This window comes from Mirounga leonina, unplaced genomic scaffold (assembly GCF_011800145.1).
Source record: "Mirounga leonina isolate KUSES-001 unplaced genomic scaffold, KU_Mleo_1.0 Mir_154, whole genome shotgun sequence".
Taxonomy (NCBI): Eukaryota; Metazoa; Chordata; class Mammalia; order Carnivora; family Phocidae; genus Mirounga; species Mirounga leonina.
Window position 1 is genome coordinate 7,837,260 of NW_023270389.1, and position 17,983 is coordinate 7,855,242.

The window sequence follows — 17,983 nt, forward strand, 5'->3', positions numbered from 1 at the left end:
CTGACAAAGGTATTTTGCTCTACTTTATGGAGTATAAGTATCATATACTTAATAGCAGTTAGTGATGTCAGTGCTCTTTGGTATAGTAAATCTCTAGTGTGAGATAATCTTAGTTAATAATCAGCATAAAGCAGAGAGAGGTCATTTTTTTTAACATTGCCATAAAGCCTGCGTTTACTATGATAGAGTTGGAAGGAGGCAATCCCATTAACCTTTGTATTGTATTGATAAAATTATATACCCTCCTGAATATCAAGGGTGGTGACGCTGCTGCTGGTCTTTACCTTTTAATGTTCTCCAATAACATTCCAGCTGGCCCAGCATCATAGGACTTGGCCTCAGGTGACCTAGCCTTGAGCCCAGCCTTGCCATTCTTTTAGGAATGCGACCTTGGGCAAGTCTTAACCTCTTAAAGCTCAGATTTTTCATCCATATTTTTTTCCTTCTTTCTAAATGAAGTATATATGGGTTTATGTGTGTTCTACACATTTTTTTTTTTACAATTATCCAGTATGACTTCTATATAAAGGAAAAAAGAAGGATTTTAAAGTTTTCTTTAAAAAAATTCCTTTATATTACTGTATATAAAAATAAAAGCATGTCTATATGTGGGGAAGTGGGTTTTCATAATCCTCCATTTCTTACTCGCCTTGTAGAACTGGTATACGAACTGAATAAGAAAAAGAATATGAAAACATTACAAAAACTCAAGTTAATATTATTATCAATCTGCACACCCAAAACTGAAGGGTTTTCTTTGAACTTTTCAAGGCACTGTGCATGGACGTTATAGGGCAAAATGAGCGGTAAACTGGGAGGGGTAGAATTGCTCTCTTTTGCAAATCGTAGCCTAATTCGAGATGACATGGAGTAATGGCAAAGAAGGTTTCCCAGGGCATAAAAAGAGATGTAAAGGAAGTGGCAGCTTGGATCCCCCTGCAAGGTACACTGGAGTTTGGGCAATGCCATTTGGCTGTCACCTAGGAAACAAGAAAGGGCTGCCCTGTTGACTTCTGCAAGGGTGCTGTGGGTCGGGTAGTTTCAGCCCTGCATTGTAAGACATGGGAGAGCATCTCGGGTTGTCTTCAGGCCCACCTCCAATCCAAATCTATGAGAATGTTCACGTGGTGCAAAGGATGTTAATGCAAGGCTATAGTTCAAAAACTTTAAAGGTTACAATGACTACAGAAAAAAAAAAATAAAGTGTAAAGGAGAAATGAGGTCAATTAGCAGAAACCCTGCTCCTTAAGTGGCATGCCTATAAATTGTCTCAAAGGTGGCCACGCATTTGAAATGCTTTCATGGGATAGGTTAATTCTTCCTCTTTGTAATTAAAGAGAATGGTGACAATAGTGTTGTATCCTAGGTCACATTCTCCACCATCAGAATTAATTAATTCTCTGAATTAATTAATGTTGGGGTCATTTTAACTATATGTAACCCATCTTTCAAGACTCATTTCAAGCCCTTATCATTCTAGCAAAGGCTTCCCTGACTATTCCAGGTCTCAGTGAAAACCTGCTTCTTGTAATTCTTATGATCTGAAACACACAATTTAGCATTTTATCTAAACTGTCTCTTATTATTTCTCTCTCTCCAATTAGAGCATAAATTCTTGGAGGGCATGAGTTCTGTTTTACACTTCTTTTATTATCCTACCATAGCCCTGAGCACAATTCTGAAAATAGTGCTTAATAAATACTTGTTGATTAATGAATACTTCCTGAATTGCCTCTAAGGCACCATTCACACTTTCTTTCACCTTAGGGTAAGGGCAATTTTTCTATTTAGGGAAATATGTCAAGACCTCTCTCTTTACTTTCTTTTTTGTTCACCCCCTTTTTAATATGTAAAGGCAGATCTTGCAGAGAAGGGGGGATCTGTTAATTTGGCAACATTCAAGACTGCCCATTTCTTCCCTCCAAGAAAATTTTCTCTCTGGATTTTTAGGCATGCAGGTAAATTTATAGAACTTCTGTCAAGACACAGCAGTTTCCTCAATGAGCGCGTGGATCCCAGTTTCCATGCCCTGAGGAGAGACATGAGGCATTTAGCCAGAGTCCCCACTCACAGCCACAGGGGGTAGCTTGCTGCGCCCTGTACCACTGCCCTTTCACAACAGGACATTGTTCTTCAGGCCTCCTGCCCTCCCTGACATACGCCGGAGGAAAATTAAAACAAAACAAAACTGTGTGCCTACCAGGGCTGTCTCTGCAGGCTTTCCTCGGCATTGGAAAATTCCCACCGAGTGACCCTCCTGGTTCCACGAATTGATCACTGGTAGCTCAGGTCCTACCCAAGGCCGAGAACTGAGACACTTCACAGTTAAGGTCAGGAAGTGGGGAGCACAGACAACTGGGCAATGGGGAAGCCCAGGAATACGTCCTAAGGAGAGAACAGGAGGAGTAGCCCACGCAGTTTCCCGTTGCTCTAGCAAGGAGACGCTGATATAGTAACATGGCCAACCAAAATAAAGATGGCTACCATGACCAGGGGCCCTTCTCTGGAACCTAAGTTCTTCATTCACTTAACTTAGAAACTGACAAACAGGATATCAGACAAAGATAAGTTCACGAGGCTAGTAGGCTTCGATAAAGAGTGCCGAAGAGAAAAAAGAAAAGGTAATTTCTGGGTTTACTTATAAAGGACTGCTTAAAGGATCAAGGGCACTAAGAAGCAGAGGGTAGTCCCATGGAATAATGTATCTAGGAAAGAGGAAGGGAAGGGTGACCACACTAAAACTTTGATAGACCTTAAGATTCTACACTGGACTTCAGAGCAACTTCCTTTGTCGATTATCTTGTGGAAGATGGGAAAGTAAATAAAAAGAACTTCCTCTCTCTTTAATGACTTTAGAAAGGGGGAGGAAAGAAAAGATGGTGGATCAGAAGCAGCTCATATGTATATTCAAAACTTCCTTTCTCCATCAGAATTTCCCACAGAAGTAACAATGTCAACTGAATTAGCATCTTGGCCATCCTCACAGAGGCTTCCTCTGAATAATTTAGCTATTGGTCCTGGACAGCTCGAAGACTGGAATCAGCCTTGCAGGAATACACAATAAAATGTGTCCTTTGTGCCACCTTTTGGAGACAGAAGTCAGTAATAAGCTCAGAGTTCCCAGGCTTGGATGAAGGCAAGATGTCCACATCCAACTATGCACTTTCTCCTCCTAGCTAACATTGCAGCACTCTCCTCTCCTCTGAAGGAAAGAGACCACTGTTTTACCATGGTTTTCTTTGGGGCTGGAGTCTATTGTGACTCCCGTGATGATCGCTACAGATATTCTGACTCTTTGGCGCGGCTGGAGCTTTAACCAAAGTAACAAGGCTTCCATGCTAGAAGCATGGGAGCTTCCGCGGTGCTCCCCTGAGTTACGCCTAGAACGAAAAGCAAGATATGGCCACAAAGGCAGGAATGTCTTCGAACAATCGGAACATAGCAATGAAGAGCCCTTGTCATTGTGGGGAATATCACTGCCCTGGTAGCCTTGGCGGTGATTCAGGTTTAGGTATGTTCTAGGGGCTCCCTTTTGAGCAGGAGGAACACTCCAGTAACATTTCAGATGAAGGTAAACACGGTGCTGACGAAGTTGGGTGAATTCAGTGTGGCATTGATTGATGACATCGCAGTATACAGCCAGACATGGGAAGACTATGCGGAGCATGTAAAACAAGGATTTGGTAGCTTTTACAAACAAGCCTGACAGTGGGGCCAAGGCATGTCAGCCTGGCATGCTGAGGGGACATATTTAGGACACAAAAGAGAAGAAGCAAACAACCACCACTGTTTGATAGTCCCCTGCTCTCTTTCTCAATGGGCCATCTCATGAGGAGATGCTAGACAAAGATTACTGGACATGACTGACTAATTGCTAGAGATTTATGATGACTCAGTTCAAATGCCACTTTACTAACCCATCAAGACTGCCTAAAAAGGTGACGGGGCAGGAAATTGCAAGTAGCTTTTCCTTAAGCTTCAAAGGTATTTTTCTGGAGTTCATGGAATTGAAAAAGTACTTCAGGATAATACTCTCTTGCTTACAAGAGTGTGGCATCCCAACTCTCCCAGGTACTAATCATATGCCGCACACATTTCAGTCTCCAACAAGGGTAGGTCCAGAGGGATGATGTTACACTCGAGACAAGGGTCCTGTGTCAGAGCAGATGTGCTTTCTACTGTCTTACTGCTTGGCTGTTTCTCATAAAAAGTCTAACTTTAGAGCCAGAATGGGGTCAGCCACCCAGCAGCCCAGAAATCATGTCCAGTTCAATGAAATTAGCCAGTTCCATAAAGATTCTTCTGGCATAGTTGGTACTGCAAGTCTCTGTTCTCCTGGGGGGAAAGGATGACCTTACATCTTCTCATTATTCTTTCCTACCCTTAAGGTATTTCTTGTCAGCTATTATCATATAAGCCCCGTGTTGTTAGTGACCCTCGATGCACACATCTGATTGCCCCAACTGCATTAGACAGTCCTTGAGGACAAAGCCTGTTTCTTCCACTTCTTGGAACCTGCTATAGTGTGCCCCCCAGTGTCATGCATATAGTTTGTATCAATAAGGGTTTGTTCATTGATTGAGCCATGGACAGCTGTGTTCAGTCCTTCTGTGAAGCATTTGTCTTTATATATATTATAATCTACCTTAGTGGGTCAGGTAGGATTCCAAGTTGCTGTGACAGCCAGCATGTGTCAGTCATGTGAAAGGCAGGGTAAGAGCATTCATGGGCTTTAGAGAAGATAGACCTGAATTTATTTTTTAATTAACTTTTTATTTTTATTTTTTTAGAGATTCTTTTATTTTAAAGATTTTATTTATTTGTCAGAGAGAGAGACTGGGCAAGCAGGCAGAGCGGCAGGCAGAGGGAGAAGCAGGCTCCCCGCCGAGCAGGGAGCCCGATGCAGGGCTCGATCCCAGGACCGGGATAATGACCTGAGCCGAAGGCAGATGCTTAACCGACTGAGCCACCCAGGCATCCCAATAGACCTGAATTTAAATGGAACTTCTGCCACTTCCCAGATATGTGATCTCCGCCTCTGTGATCCTCAGCCTCCTTATCTGTAAAATGTAGACAGCACAAGTTGCCTCGTAGGATAATCGTGGGGATGAAGTAAAATACTAATGGTGAGGGTGCTTGGCGCACAGTGGACACTCAACAAAGGGGAGTCAGTATCCCGTGGCTTGTCTCACTCCCTTTGGCCCTAACACGCTTTGTTCAAATTCTGTTCAGTGTACAGGACCCGTTGTTTCATCATTTTCCAAAGCACAGCATGATGACGTCTGCAGTGATGCCACAGCCATTTTACAGGGGCCAGTTCTCCCTTCGTGCAAAAGGCAAATGAGATCTGTTACGCAGGCTCGCGCGGGGCAAAGGTGGTGTGAACAGAATACCAGTGGTGATTTGTGAACAGTTATGGCACCTGCCTCAGGCAAATCCTCCAAGCTGAATTTACAGGCTTTTTGGTCAATGGGAAAAACACACTGCAGGTGACCAGTCAATTAAAACTCAGCCAACCTCCAAGAAAACCGCTTCGTGGCATATACAAGGCAAAGAAATAAAGATGGGAAGCATAAAGCTTCATTGGGACTTCATTCAAAGTGCCTAGCTTACGGTCTAGAAGTCCAACCCATGGCCCGAAGTTACTCTTTATCAACTTCCTAATTCTGAAAAAGGTTTAAGTACATGACAACATACTTCTCTTGAGTGAGGAGGTTAGACTCTGTCGAGGCCTTCATGTTGATGAGCACCAATTTCTAAGATTTAAAAAGTTTTAAAGGCTGAAATCTGGGCAGATTACCAGGAAGCAAAGAAGCAGGTACCTAATTCTCTAATGAACTCCGAGAGCCATGCAGTCCATCCCCAGTCTGTTGGTGAGCCTGCAGGATAACTGCCAGAGAAAGACATCCAAGGAACAAAGTCAGTCCCTAGATAAGAAGGAAAGAACACTGGACCGGGAGGCAGAGAGCTGGTTTCAGTTTCCTGCACTGGCCCTGATTATCAACAATCCTTTGGGACTGCATTGTCTTTCTCTATAAGTGAGGAGGTAGGATGAGACACTCACTGAGATCCATGAACTCCAAAACCATATGGCCCAATAGCAGCCTTCATGTCACATTCCCACAACCGTAAAAAACATCCTTCTGTCTAACTTCATTCACAGGCTTCATCAGCACCTTCTCCCCCAGGCACTGCTGAGTAGCACTGTGAGAAGGAAGTAGGCAGCTGTGTCATAGGAAAAAGACTTTCCTGTTCATATGAAAACACTAAGTTGAAAAGATATGTGCACCCCCATACTCACTGCAGCCTTATTTACAATTGCCAAGATATGTAAACAACCTAAGTGTCCATCGGATGGATAAAGAAGATGTGGTATATATACGTAACGGAATATTATCCAGCCATTAAAAAAAAGAATGAAAGCTTGCCATTTGTGACAACATCAATGGACCTAGACAGTATTATGTTAAGTGAAACAAGTCAGACAAGGAAAGACAAATGCCGTGATTTCACTTATCTGCAGAACCTAAAAAACAAAATGGAAGCTGACTCAGATATGGAGGACAAACAGGTGCCTGCAAGAGGGGAGACGAGTGGGGGAATGGATGAAATAGGTGAAAGGTGTTACGAGGCACAACTTTCCAGTTATACAGTAAATAAGTCACAGGGACGTAAAGTACATCATACAACATAGTCAGTGATGTCATAATAATTTTGTATGGTGATGGATGGTAACTATTATTGTGGTGATTACTTTGTTACGTATATAAGTGTCGAATACCTATTGTACACCTGAAACTAATATAACATTGTGTCAATTACACCTCAATAAAAGAAAAAAAGGCATTCTTTTTCATATTTCCCATAACCCTTTCCTATAAGCTGACAGCAAGAAGCACTCCGAACTATAAAGCTGTGTTTCGCAGTAACCCTGATCGAGAGGACAGAGAGCAGTGTGTGTTTCAGCGTTGTTATATCTCCTCGTGAAACCAAAACCATGCACTGGGCTCCTGTGTTTCAAATGGTACCTTCTGGGGATTATGGTAAGGGTTATTTGCATTTCTAAGCAAGACAGATGCATTCAAACTGCTTCCCAAAATGATGGGTTGGGGGTTTTTATGTAAAGATGCAGAGACCTTGGGGTGCCTGGGTGGCTCAGTCGTGTCTGCCTTCAGCTCAAGTCACGATCCCAGGGTCCTGGAATCGAGCCCAGTGTCGGGCTCCCTGCTCAGCCGGAAGCCTGCTTCTCCCTCTCCCACTCCCCCTGCTTCTCCCTCTCCCACTCCCCCTGCTGTGTTCCCTCTCTCGCTGCGTCTCTCTCTGTCAAATAAATAAATAAAATCTTTAAAAAAAAAAAAAGATGCAGAGACCTCATAGAAACCGAGACCTTGCCATCCTACCCACAGGAATCACAACAGGAAGCTGGGATGCTTTTAGGAGGCAAGCGGGCATGTGCTCTGGCACCACCCATGGGCTCCCCATCTTGAGGTGCCTCTTTCTGTCCATCCACCCTGTTCTCTATGCTTACTCATGTTTTCTGCCTTATACTTTGAGTTTAAACCTGTTTCCCATTTTTTTAGACCTATTTCTCTCTCACATCTCTCAATACCTCCATTCATCTTCTGGCCCCACCACTACCTCCCTCTTCCTCCTGGTTTCCTAATTGCAAATGCTTGTGAAGAGAAATTTTATGAGACTGCCACATCTTTTTTTAAAGCCAGGCCACACAGGAAAACACATGGCTGGCCAAACTATAACCAGACAGCCCAGAATCTAGTGCCCTCTCCTGGACCAATGTAATTGGACCAAATTGTAAAACCAGTTTCTGCCCATCAGAATGACTGTGTGGAATAGTCTTCCTAGGGTTGAGATGGAGACGGATAGTCACTATTGCCCAGGACTCTACAGAATAGACTTCTCTAAGAGGTAGTTCTCTGAGTCCAGAACCAAGGCTATGTCCTTATTTTTTAAATCTTTTCCTTTTAAAAAAAATTAAAAAGCTGGCCTGATGAACCATCTAAGAGTCATGTCTTGGGTGCCCTCTGTGTGGGGTCCAGCAGGTACAAGACCTGGTCACTGTTTGCCTCTAAACTCATTTAGTTTATTGTCTCTCTTTTAGTATCTGAAAGTGGGCCTTAATGATCTACCTCTGAAGATTATTTTGAAGGACTCCTAACAAAATATTACAAAGCTACTCAGGAAATGCAGCTACATGTTGGTATAGTAGCATTTTCTTATTAATACTACAAATGATGATAATAATAATAATCATAAACCTCTTATGCCTCTTTTTTTTTTTTATGCCCAAGGAGACTTAGTTGAGAAACTGACACCTACTTTGTGAGAAATGTGATCTTTCTACACCACACCAGGGTTTTCATAAATCCTTGGCTACAACTCTACAATTTGTTTTACACCATCAACTCCCACATCATTCCTATATTATTATAAAATCCAAGCAGCTAAGCTATAAATTTTAAGATACAGACTCTGAAGCCCTCCACTTTCCAGTCATCAGGGCCTCAAACACATTAAGAAACCAATCAGAGGAAAGCAGAAGAGAATTCAGGCCTTTTTTTTTTTTTTCCTTTTTCCTTGAAATGGACATCTCTGCAAAAAGTCAGTATGAGAGGAAGAGTGACAAATAAAGACCGTGGGGGAAATCTGTGACTCAATCCAGCAATGCCTCCCAAATATCTTAAGTCCTATTCTAAGTGTTAAAATTTAAAGTCCGTATCGTTTTACCAGGTATTTCCAGGAAATTTTTAAATTTCCCAAGTAGACTCAGGAACATCTTGAGAGTTTGGCGGCCAAAATATTCTGAAGCAGTAAAACCCTTCAGACTCACTTGGATTGAAGACGCCATTTGGGTGGAAGAGTCCTCATCACCTCTGAGAATTCAGGAAGGCTGTCTGGGGATGTCTGATGAAGGTCCTTCAACATGTCTTCAGGGAGAGGCCACCCAGTCTTGGCCCAGCCGTCTTGAGGCTGTTCCAGGAAATCCTGATTTACACATTAGAATCACATCAAGGTTTGCCTCAGAGTTTTATTGTGTCTTGTTTTAATCCGAAGCATTTATAGAAAATCCTGATAAATTCAAATGAAATCTAAAATAGCTTCCTACTTCTTTTGAGAAGGAGAAAAAATTAGCAAGATAACATCAGCTATTTTGCCTCTTGAAAATGCCAAACATCCAAAGAAATGTTTGAAGCCTCTACATGATCTACCAAATCTTCTGAACTTTCTCCACTTACCATTTACCAAATTGTCCCATAACTTAACTCATGTTCAGAATTATCTCACTGAGAATTTTCCATGTCCTCAGAAATCCAAGAAAGATGTAATTAGGCTTGCTGTATTCTCTATATTAAAGCAGGAACACCTTTTATTACCATGTTCTGAGTGTGAGTTTATAAGCTCTCCAGAGACTTGAATTCTTTGCGTCTGAATGGCTAGCTTCCTCTGACATAGACGCTTGTCTGATGCAGAAAGTAGTCAGCTTTTCCACTCAATTTCCCTCATGTTTTTTTTTTTTCTCATTAAAAAAAAATTCCAGTTTTGGGGCGCCTGGGTGGCTCAGTCGGTTAAGCGACTGCCTTCGGCTCAGGTCATGATCCTGGAGTCCCAAGATCGAGTCCCACATCGGGCTCCCTGCTCGGCAGGGAGTCTGCTTCTCCCTCTGACCCTCCCCCCTCTCATGTGCTCTCTCTCATTCTCTCTCTCTAATAAAAAAAAAAAATTCAAGTTTTATTGAGAAATAATTGGCTTACATCTCTGTATAAACTTAAGGTGTACAGGATGATGTGATTTACATATATTGTAAAATGATGACTACAATAGGTTCAGCTAACATCCATCTTTTCCTGTAAAAGTACAATATAAAGAAAAAAGAAGGAAAGAAGGAAAAAAATTTTCTCCTTGTGATGAGAACTCTTAGGATTTATTCTCTTAACAACTTCCCATGTACCATAGAGCAGTGTGGGCTGTAATCTTCATGCTGTACATTCCATCCCTAGTACTGATTGATGTTATAATGGAAAGTTTACATCTTTTGATCACCTTCCTTCAATTCTCCCCACCCACCCACCCCCTCTGATAAACACAAGTCTGATCTCTTTTTCTGTGAGTTTGGTTTGTAGGTGTGTCTGTTTGCTTTTAGATTCTACAGATAAGTGAGGCCATACAGTATTTGTCCTTCTCTCATTTATTTCACTTAGCATAAATATGCCTTTGAGGTCCATCCATGTTATCACCAATGGTAGGATTTTCTTATTTTTTATGGCTAAATAATTTTCTTTTGACTATATATATATATACACCACAACTCCTTTATGCACCCATCAAATGGACATATAGGCTATTTCCATGTCTTGGCTACTGTGAATACTGCTGCTATGAACATGGAGGTTCAGATATCTTTCAGAGTTAGGGGGCCTGTTTCCTTTGGATATATTCCCAGAAGTAGAATTGCTGGACTGCATGGTAGTTCAATTTTTAATTTTTTGAAGACCCTGTATACTGTTTTTCATAGAAGCTATACCAATGTACATGGCCCCTCACAATGCACAAGAGCGCCTTTTTCTCCACTTCTATGCCAGCATTTTTTATCTCTTGCCTTTTTGATGATAGCCATTGCAACAGTGAGGTGATATCTCACTGTGGTTTTGATTTGCATTTCCTTGATGATTAGTGGTATTGAGCATCCTTTCATGGATCTGTTGGCTTTTTGTATATCTTCTTCGGAGAAATGTTTGTTCAGGTCTTTTGCCCATTTTTTTAATTGGGTTATTTGTTTTGTTTTTATTATTGAGTTCTATGAGTACTTAATGTATTTTAGATATTAAGCCCTTATCAGATATAGAGTTTGCAAATATTTTTCCTCCTTCTGTAGGTTGTCTTTTTACTTTGTTGACGGTTTCTTTTGCAGAAGATTTTTAATTTGATTTAGTCCCACTTGTTTATTTCTGATTTTGTCCCTTGTGCTTTGGGTATCATATCCAAAATAACATTGCCAAAAGAAACTGAAGAAGATGTAAATAAATGGACAGATCTCCTGTGCTCATGGATAGGAAGACTCCATATTGCGAAGTTGTTAATACAATCAAAGTGACTTACAGATTCAATGCAATCCCTATCAAAATTCCAACAGCTTTTTACAGAAATGGAAAAAAGCCAATCTTCAAATTCATATGGAAAAGCAAGGGGCTTTGAATAACTAAAATAATATGGAGAAAGAAAAAGAAAGTTGGAGGACTCTCATTTCCTGACTGCAAAAGTAGCCGCAGTGGGGGGGGGGGGGGGGGGGGGGTTATTTTTTTATGGTATGGAATTTCTGTTCAACCTGATAAAAAAGTTTTGGAGATGGTCATGATGGTTGCACAACATGAATGTAATTAATACCACTGAAATGTCCACTTAAAAATGGTTAAAATGGCAAATCTCATGTTATATTTTACCACAATAAAAAAAAAAAAGTTAAAGGAAAATTTTAATGCTGCCACCAAGCAAATTAACCAAGAAACCCAATGCCTCAGCATCATTAGATTTTTTTTTTTTGAATTAGTCTTCAAAAGTTATCAATCTCTGTTTACTCTAACCTTGCTTTATACAAAACATTGAAAAGGTCACTTTTTACAAATTTTTATATTATATCAAAAATCCTCCTAATGCTGTTCTTGGATTTCAGTCCAGATTGAGGTTAAATGACCTCCTGGCAGTGTCTACTCAACTTTCAGCTGGTTTTTGTTTCCTCAATTATTTGTGTGCTATTTTGATGTATGTCAGCCACCAACTCGTCCCCACTCATTTAATAAAGCTATATAAAAGCATGACCACCTATCCATTCTTTTTGACATTTCTGCTCCTGTCCATCCTCTTTTTCCAGCCACCAAAAAAGAAGCAGAAAGAGCAAAATCAGTTCAAAGTAAGTTCCCTTGTCACTGGGACCCCATGTGAATAACTGTTCGGCAATCATAATGTTTCCTGTTTTATATCAGGCCTCCACGTCTCCATTTCAGCAAGAATTGCAAGCTGTTAGATTGTGCTTTAATTTGCTAGTAATTTAAATACATAAATACTACCTTCACGCAGAGAAACTCTGCTTCTTGTTACAGCATGTGTAAGCACAAAAAACCTGACTCTACTATAGAAATGTTACGCAATATTTAAATACAACACAGCATAGACACTTACGTACTTCGATTTTTGTTCTTATACATTTGTAAAATAGAAAATAGAAAATATCAGAAAGTATAAGGAAGAAAATTAAAATCATCAAAATCTCACTACCCAGAAGCCATCAAAGCTGATGTTTTTGGTATATGTATTTACAATTCTCTTCTGTACACACATATACACCAATAATTTGGATCATAAAGGGTTTTATCTCATTATAAAAATCAAATATTAATTACACAAAGTTTGGAAAATATAAAATAAAAAGATAAAATTATTTTTATCAGCATTTAGATGTAATAATTGTTACATTTTTGCTACATATGCTTCCAGACTTTTTCTGTCGTTAATAACTATTTCTGATTCTAGAAGACATAAATGCTAATTATCTAAATTTGGAAAATATAGCAACTTATTAAGAAAACCTACCACTAGTATATATCCTTCATTAAATATAAATACAGTTACAGCATCAGATAAAATTATTTTAAAGTGACTCTACACACGTCACTTAGCAATAGAATATGACTATTTGCTCATGACATCAAATTATTCTGCTAAAGCATGTATTTTAATACTTACATAAAATTTCATAGTCTGTACCATCATAATTTAATTATCCTGTTTTATTTTGTTTAATTGTCCTGTCTTCTGTTCAAATTATGAGGGTACCAATTTTTTTGCACCCTTACCAAAAAACAGAAATTATTATTATATTTTTAAATCTTCACTAATTTCACAAATAAAAATGATGTTGTTGTTTTTCATTTTTAATTTCTCTGGTTTGATAATTAGGGATCATAAATTTTTTTAAATACCTATAGTGATTGTTTCAGTTCTTTTGTGGATTGCTGTGTGAGTCTCATTTATTTTTGCTTATTTTTCCTATTGATTTATAGCTTTTTCTCTATGAAGTTATAAAAACTTTCTATTTTACAAAATTATACAAATTTTACAAACTAGTTCCTTTAATATTAAATGTATAGGTGTTTTTATGTAGAAAGTTTTTTTAATAAAATTAAATCTGCCATTTTTCCACTTAGTTCTCTTTTATAGTTATTCTTAAGGAAGCCATCCCTGCTTTTCAGTTATTTAAATTTTCACCTGTATTTTATTTTTTAATAATTTTTATTTTCTTATTCAACTCTTAATAAATCTGTAATTCAATGTGGTATATTATTTGATATAGGCAATTGAGTTTCCTAGTTTTTCCAATTACTTACCACAAATAATCAAGTTATTTAAATGTCTACACTTATTTGAAATGCTAGCTTTCCCATATACTAGAGGTTTCTGGATTTTCTTGTCTATTCCATTGATAGGTTTATCAGCATTACATTGTTGGAATTATTGTAACTTTATAAATTCCTAATGCCTCTCAGTTCGAGTGGCCTCTTTGTTTCATCTTCAAGAATAATTTTGCCAATGTTATGATTATTAAGTTTTAAAAAACTTTAAAGTCATTTTACACTAGTAGGAAAGTAACTATCATAATTTAATTGAAAAAATTCCCCCAAAGAATAGTAGAAAAATTTAACTGGTTTTATGACCTTGAACAAGATAGTCAAACCTCAACTTCCCACATGATGGTCTTTAAGGACCTCCCTTCTGTGATAGTATTTAGATCCAAACAAAGAGAGATTCTTACAATTTTCCAGAAAACAACTCTAACACCAGCCAGGAAAGCAGCCCAGTTAATTATGTGCTTATGATTACACACACGAACAAACAAGGATGCTTCTGACTTTGACCTGTGGATGAGATTGAACAGGTAAAGTAAGTAGTGGTTCTCTTAAGATCCTCAGCTGCAATTTCTAGATTTTGGTAAAAGAATGAAATTTTGTGTCCTTCAAGAGTCACAATATTTATGGTGAGAGCATACAAGTTGGTGGCTATAATGTTCTCTGAAATGTGAAGTTTTGTTTCAGGGTCCACTTATGTTTTCATGTAAGGCTACTCTTTCTTTAGGTTCTTGAGGAATTGCACACCATCTATTCTTTGCAAAGAAGAACCAGGCTCTAGAAAGCATTGTCTTAAGTAAGTTAATCTAATAAGAAAACCTCAGAAATAGAAAAAAACAAGAAAACACTACCATTATCCTGTATAGGAAGTTTTCTTGTCAACTCTGAGTTCTTTACATCATTATTCTTTTAGGTTTCCTTTTCAAAAAGAGCAAATTTTTGCAGTCAGATTCAATAGTGGGAAATCTGTTTAAGCTGCTAAATTTGAGTCTATCCTCTTCTCTCCCCCAACCTAATATATGCAACTAAGGTTTTGTTAGTTGACTTCTTAAAGTTTATTGCTCTATGAATAGTTGATTTCTGAAAAATCAATTGTGTTGCCAAATTTTCCAAAATGAATGATAGGGTTGATAACACTGAAAGGGCATTAGAGAGAAATAACTCCTCATTTTCTTTTAGAATCTATTACCCACTGTGTGTCCACCACCCCAATCTCCCCCTTCTCTCTCCCTTAACTACAGACAAAAACGCATTTCATTATGTAAAGGAAAGGAGCCTCTCCTTCAGGGTCTACTAGAATCTACAATTTTGACCCATCTGTTCATATATCCAATCATCAAATATTTATTAAACATCTACATTACACTAGATATTATGCTACACATTGAATTTTAACTTTTGTGATAATCTTTGATTTGGGATACTTCAATTTGCTAATATGGGGTCTACAATCAGAGTCTAAGGAGAAAGCAGAGAAACAAAAATACATTTTAATATACCCCTTATGATCATTTATCACTGTCAGCCTTTATCACTTGACCTTCTCTTATTTGTCTGACTTTCAAAAAGTGAAAATATATTAACTGTTTGATTCAGCAAGTACATTTTCTACTGCTGGCCTCTGTGGTGTTTACCTGTTGAAGCCTACATTTTCAATGCACTGTTTTATCTCCTGGCCTGTTCACCATGCGCCAGCCTAACAAAACATATCTGACTCAGGATATAAGATGTCATATCAAAAAGACCAGATGATAATTATGTTTCCATGACCTATGCTAATAGATATGTTAAAAGGCATTCTTCATAAAGGAAGAAAAAGATACCAGATGGGACCTTCAATCTCCAAAACGAAAGAACTGTTGTGGAAATGGCAAATAGGTGTTGCACACAAAAGATTTAAAAATAAATTTTGGTAACTTTAAAATTTCCATTAAAGGTCAGTGACCACATAAGGCAGCATATTCATGGGTCTGTACCATATGTAGAAGTGAAGTGAATGATTAAAATAACACCAAGGATGAGAGGGTGAGAGGGAGAAATGGAAGTATACTGTAGGAAGTGTTACATCATAGTGTAACTAAGAGGAGATGAAACAAATATAAAACAAATAGAAAAATGGTATATTTAAGCACATCAGTATGAAAACTTACAACTGATGACATTAACTGTGAATTATCTGGGCCTGCATCCACATTACCTCCCCATTCCTGCCTCCCTCCTGCCAACTACAGGGTCTCCTAAAAGGACCAGACGTGGAAATGCAAAGGTCCATCTTCTAGTTCCTCCTGCTCACATCTTCTGGTCACCCCACTGCAAATCAACTTTTGACTCATCCTCTTCCTTCTGCTCTTGGAGACTATCCCCAAGGACTGTGTGTCCAACCAGTCTGATGGGATACCTAAGAAGACCATAAGATATGAAGATAAATGGCTGCAAACTCAGGGATGCTGATAATAGAGGAATCACTGGATGTGACATGGCCAGGAGTTTGGGCATATTTTTGGATATTTTCCAAAGGACTTTATCCAAGTAGTTTATGAATACACAAAAGATGACCTAGGCTTCTCATTAAATAATTGACAAATGATTTCAATAGACATCCCTCCATATAATACATACAAATGAACAGAAAGCATATGAAAACATGCTTAACATCATTAGTAATCCAGGAAATGCAAATCAAAATCACAGGGAGATACTACTTCATATCCACAAGTATGGCTATAATAATGATAAAAAGACATCTGTACAAATGTTGGTAAAGATGTGGAGAAGTTGTAAACCTCATACTTTGATGTTGGGAATGTAAATGGTGCAATGATTTGGGGGAAAAATTGGGGACAGTTTCTCAAAAGTTAAATATAGAGTTACCCTATGATAGGCAATTCCACTTCTAGATATATACCCAAAAGAAATGAAAATACATATCTACACAGAAATGTGTACATAAATGTTCAAAGCACTTTTATTCATAGTAGCCAAAAAGTAGAAACAACCTAAATGTCCATTAACTGATGAATGTACATATAAAATGTGCTATATCCATACAATGAAGTATTATTTGGTCATAAAAAACAATAAAATACAGACACATGCTAATACATGGATGAGGCTTGAAAACATTATATTAAATGAAAGAAGCCAGTCACAAAAGGCTATGTATTGTAGGATTCCTTTTATATGAAATGTCTAGAATAGGCAAGTCCATGGAGACAGAAGTTGGATTAGCACTTGCCAGGGGCTTGGTGGGAGAAAGAATGGAGGATACCTTTTAATGGACACAGGGTTCCTCTTGGGGTGATAAAAATGCACTAGATTTAGATAGCAGTCATATTTGCACAAACTTTTTAATTTATTAAAAAGCCATTGAATTGCATACTCTAAAAAGGTGAATTTTATTGTATGTGAATTGTATCTCAATAAAGCTATTATAAAAAAGAAAGAAACATGCAGATGATATAGATTTTATAGGCATAGACTGGAAGACAGTTACTTTCCATAAAGTTAACCAAATAGATGACAAGATGAAGTCTACAAAGAAAGAAAAGATAAAAATTCTGAAGCTAAAAAGTCAAATTTAACTATAACTAATACCTCCTAGATGGGTTAAACAATATTTGAGCACAGCAAAAGAAAGGATTAGTGAACTGAGACATATATCAACTGAAAATATCCAGATAAACACAAAAAGAAAGAAGGATGTAAAATTCAGAAGTGAAGAACAGAGAAATCTGGGGTATGGTACAAAATTCAAATAAATAGTATTTAATTGGAGAAAAGGGGGAAATAGAAAAGAGGTAATATAAGAAGAGATACTGACCAAAAAATTTTGAACTGACAAAAGGCAGTTCAAGAATTTCTACAAATCCCAAGCAAGATAAAGACAAAGAAAACCACATTTCAGCCAATCAGAGTGAAACTTCTAAAAGAAAAAGCAAAGAAAAAAATTTAAAAGCATCCAGAAAAATAAAGACTATCTTCAAAGGACCAATGAGATCCAAAGTTGACTTTTATAAATGAATTATGGAAGCCAGAAGAAAATAGATTGGTATCTCTAAAGTGCTAGAAAAACAGCAGCCGGATTTCCAGGTAGCCAAGGTAATGGATGTGGCATCAATTTGAATCTCTTACTATATCCTCCAAAAGAAAACTAATTACAATAATAAAAAATAGAACTGCATAATCTCATGAAATTAGTATAATTACAGCACACAGAAAATTCCAACTTCAAGGCTCTTGTAACTAGGAAAACACACACCAAAGCCAATGAGTTATCTCTCAAACTGCTGCTACAAGCCTTCCCTAAGAGCAAATGCAGCTCAAAACAAAACAAAACAACAAAAACACTACAGAGGTGAGAAGAATGGAAATGTCATCAGACCTGAGATGAATGTAAATCAACCTTTATGAAGAGAAAACCCTCACTAGGTGTGAAAACAATAGCAAATATACTCAAAGATAAGCTTACTAACTACAGGGAAAGGACTCAAAAAGTTCGTGTGAGACAACATTGAAATAATAACACTTTGCCTAAGAAGAGGGTAAAAAGAAAGGAGGGAAGCCCTACG

At 38.2% G+C, this 17,983-nt stretch overlaps 1 long non-coding RNA gene across 1 annotated transcript in view; it reads right to left on the reverse strand.

Annotated features, from left to right (window-relative positions):
• Positions 1 to 17,983, reverse strand: part of LOC118014043 — a 37,447-nt gene that overhangs the window by 15,232 nt on the left and 4,232 nt on the right. The window contains exon 2 of the long non-coding RNA XR_004680178.1: positions 8,849 to 9,003. This is a non-coding gene — a long non-coding RNA (uncharacterized LOC118014043). The remainder of the gene's footprint in view (positions 1 to 8,848; positions 9,004 to 17,983) is intronic.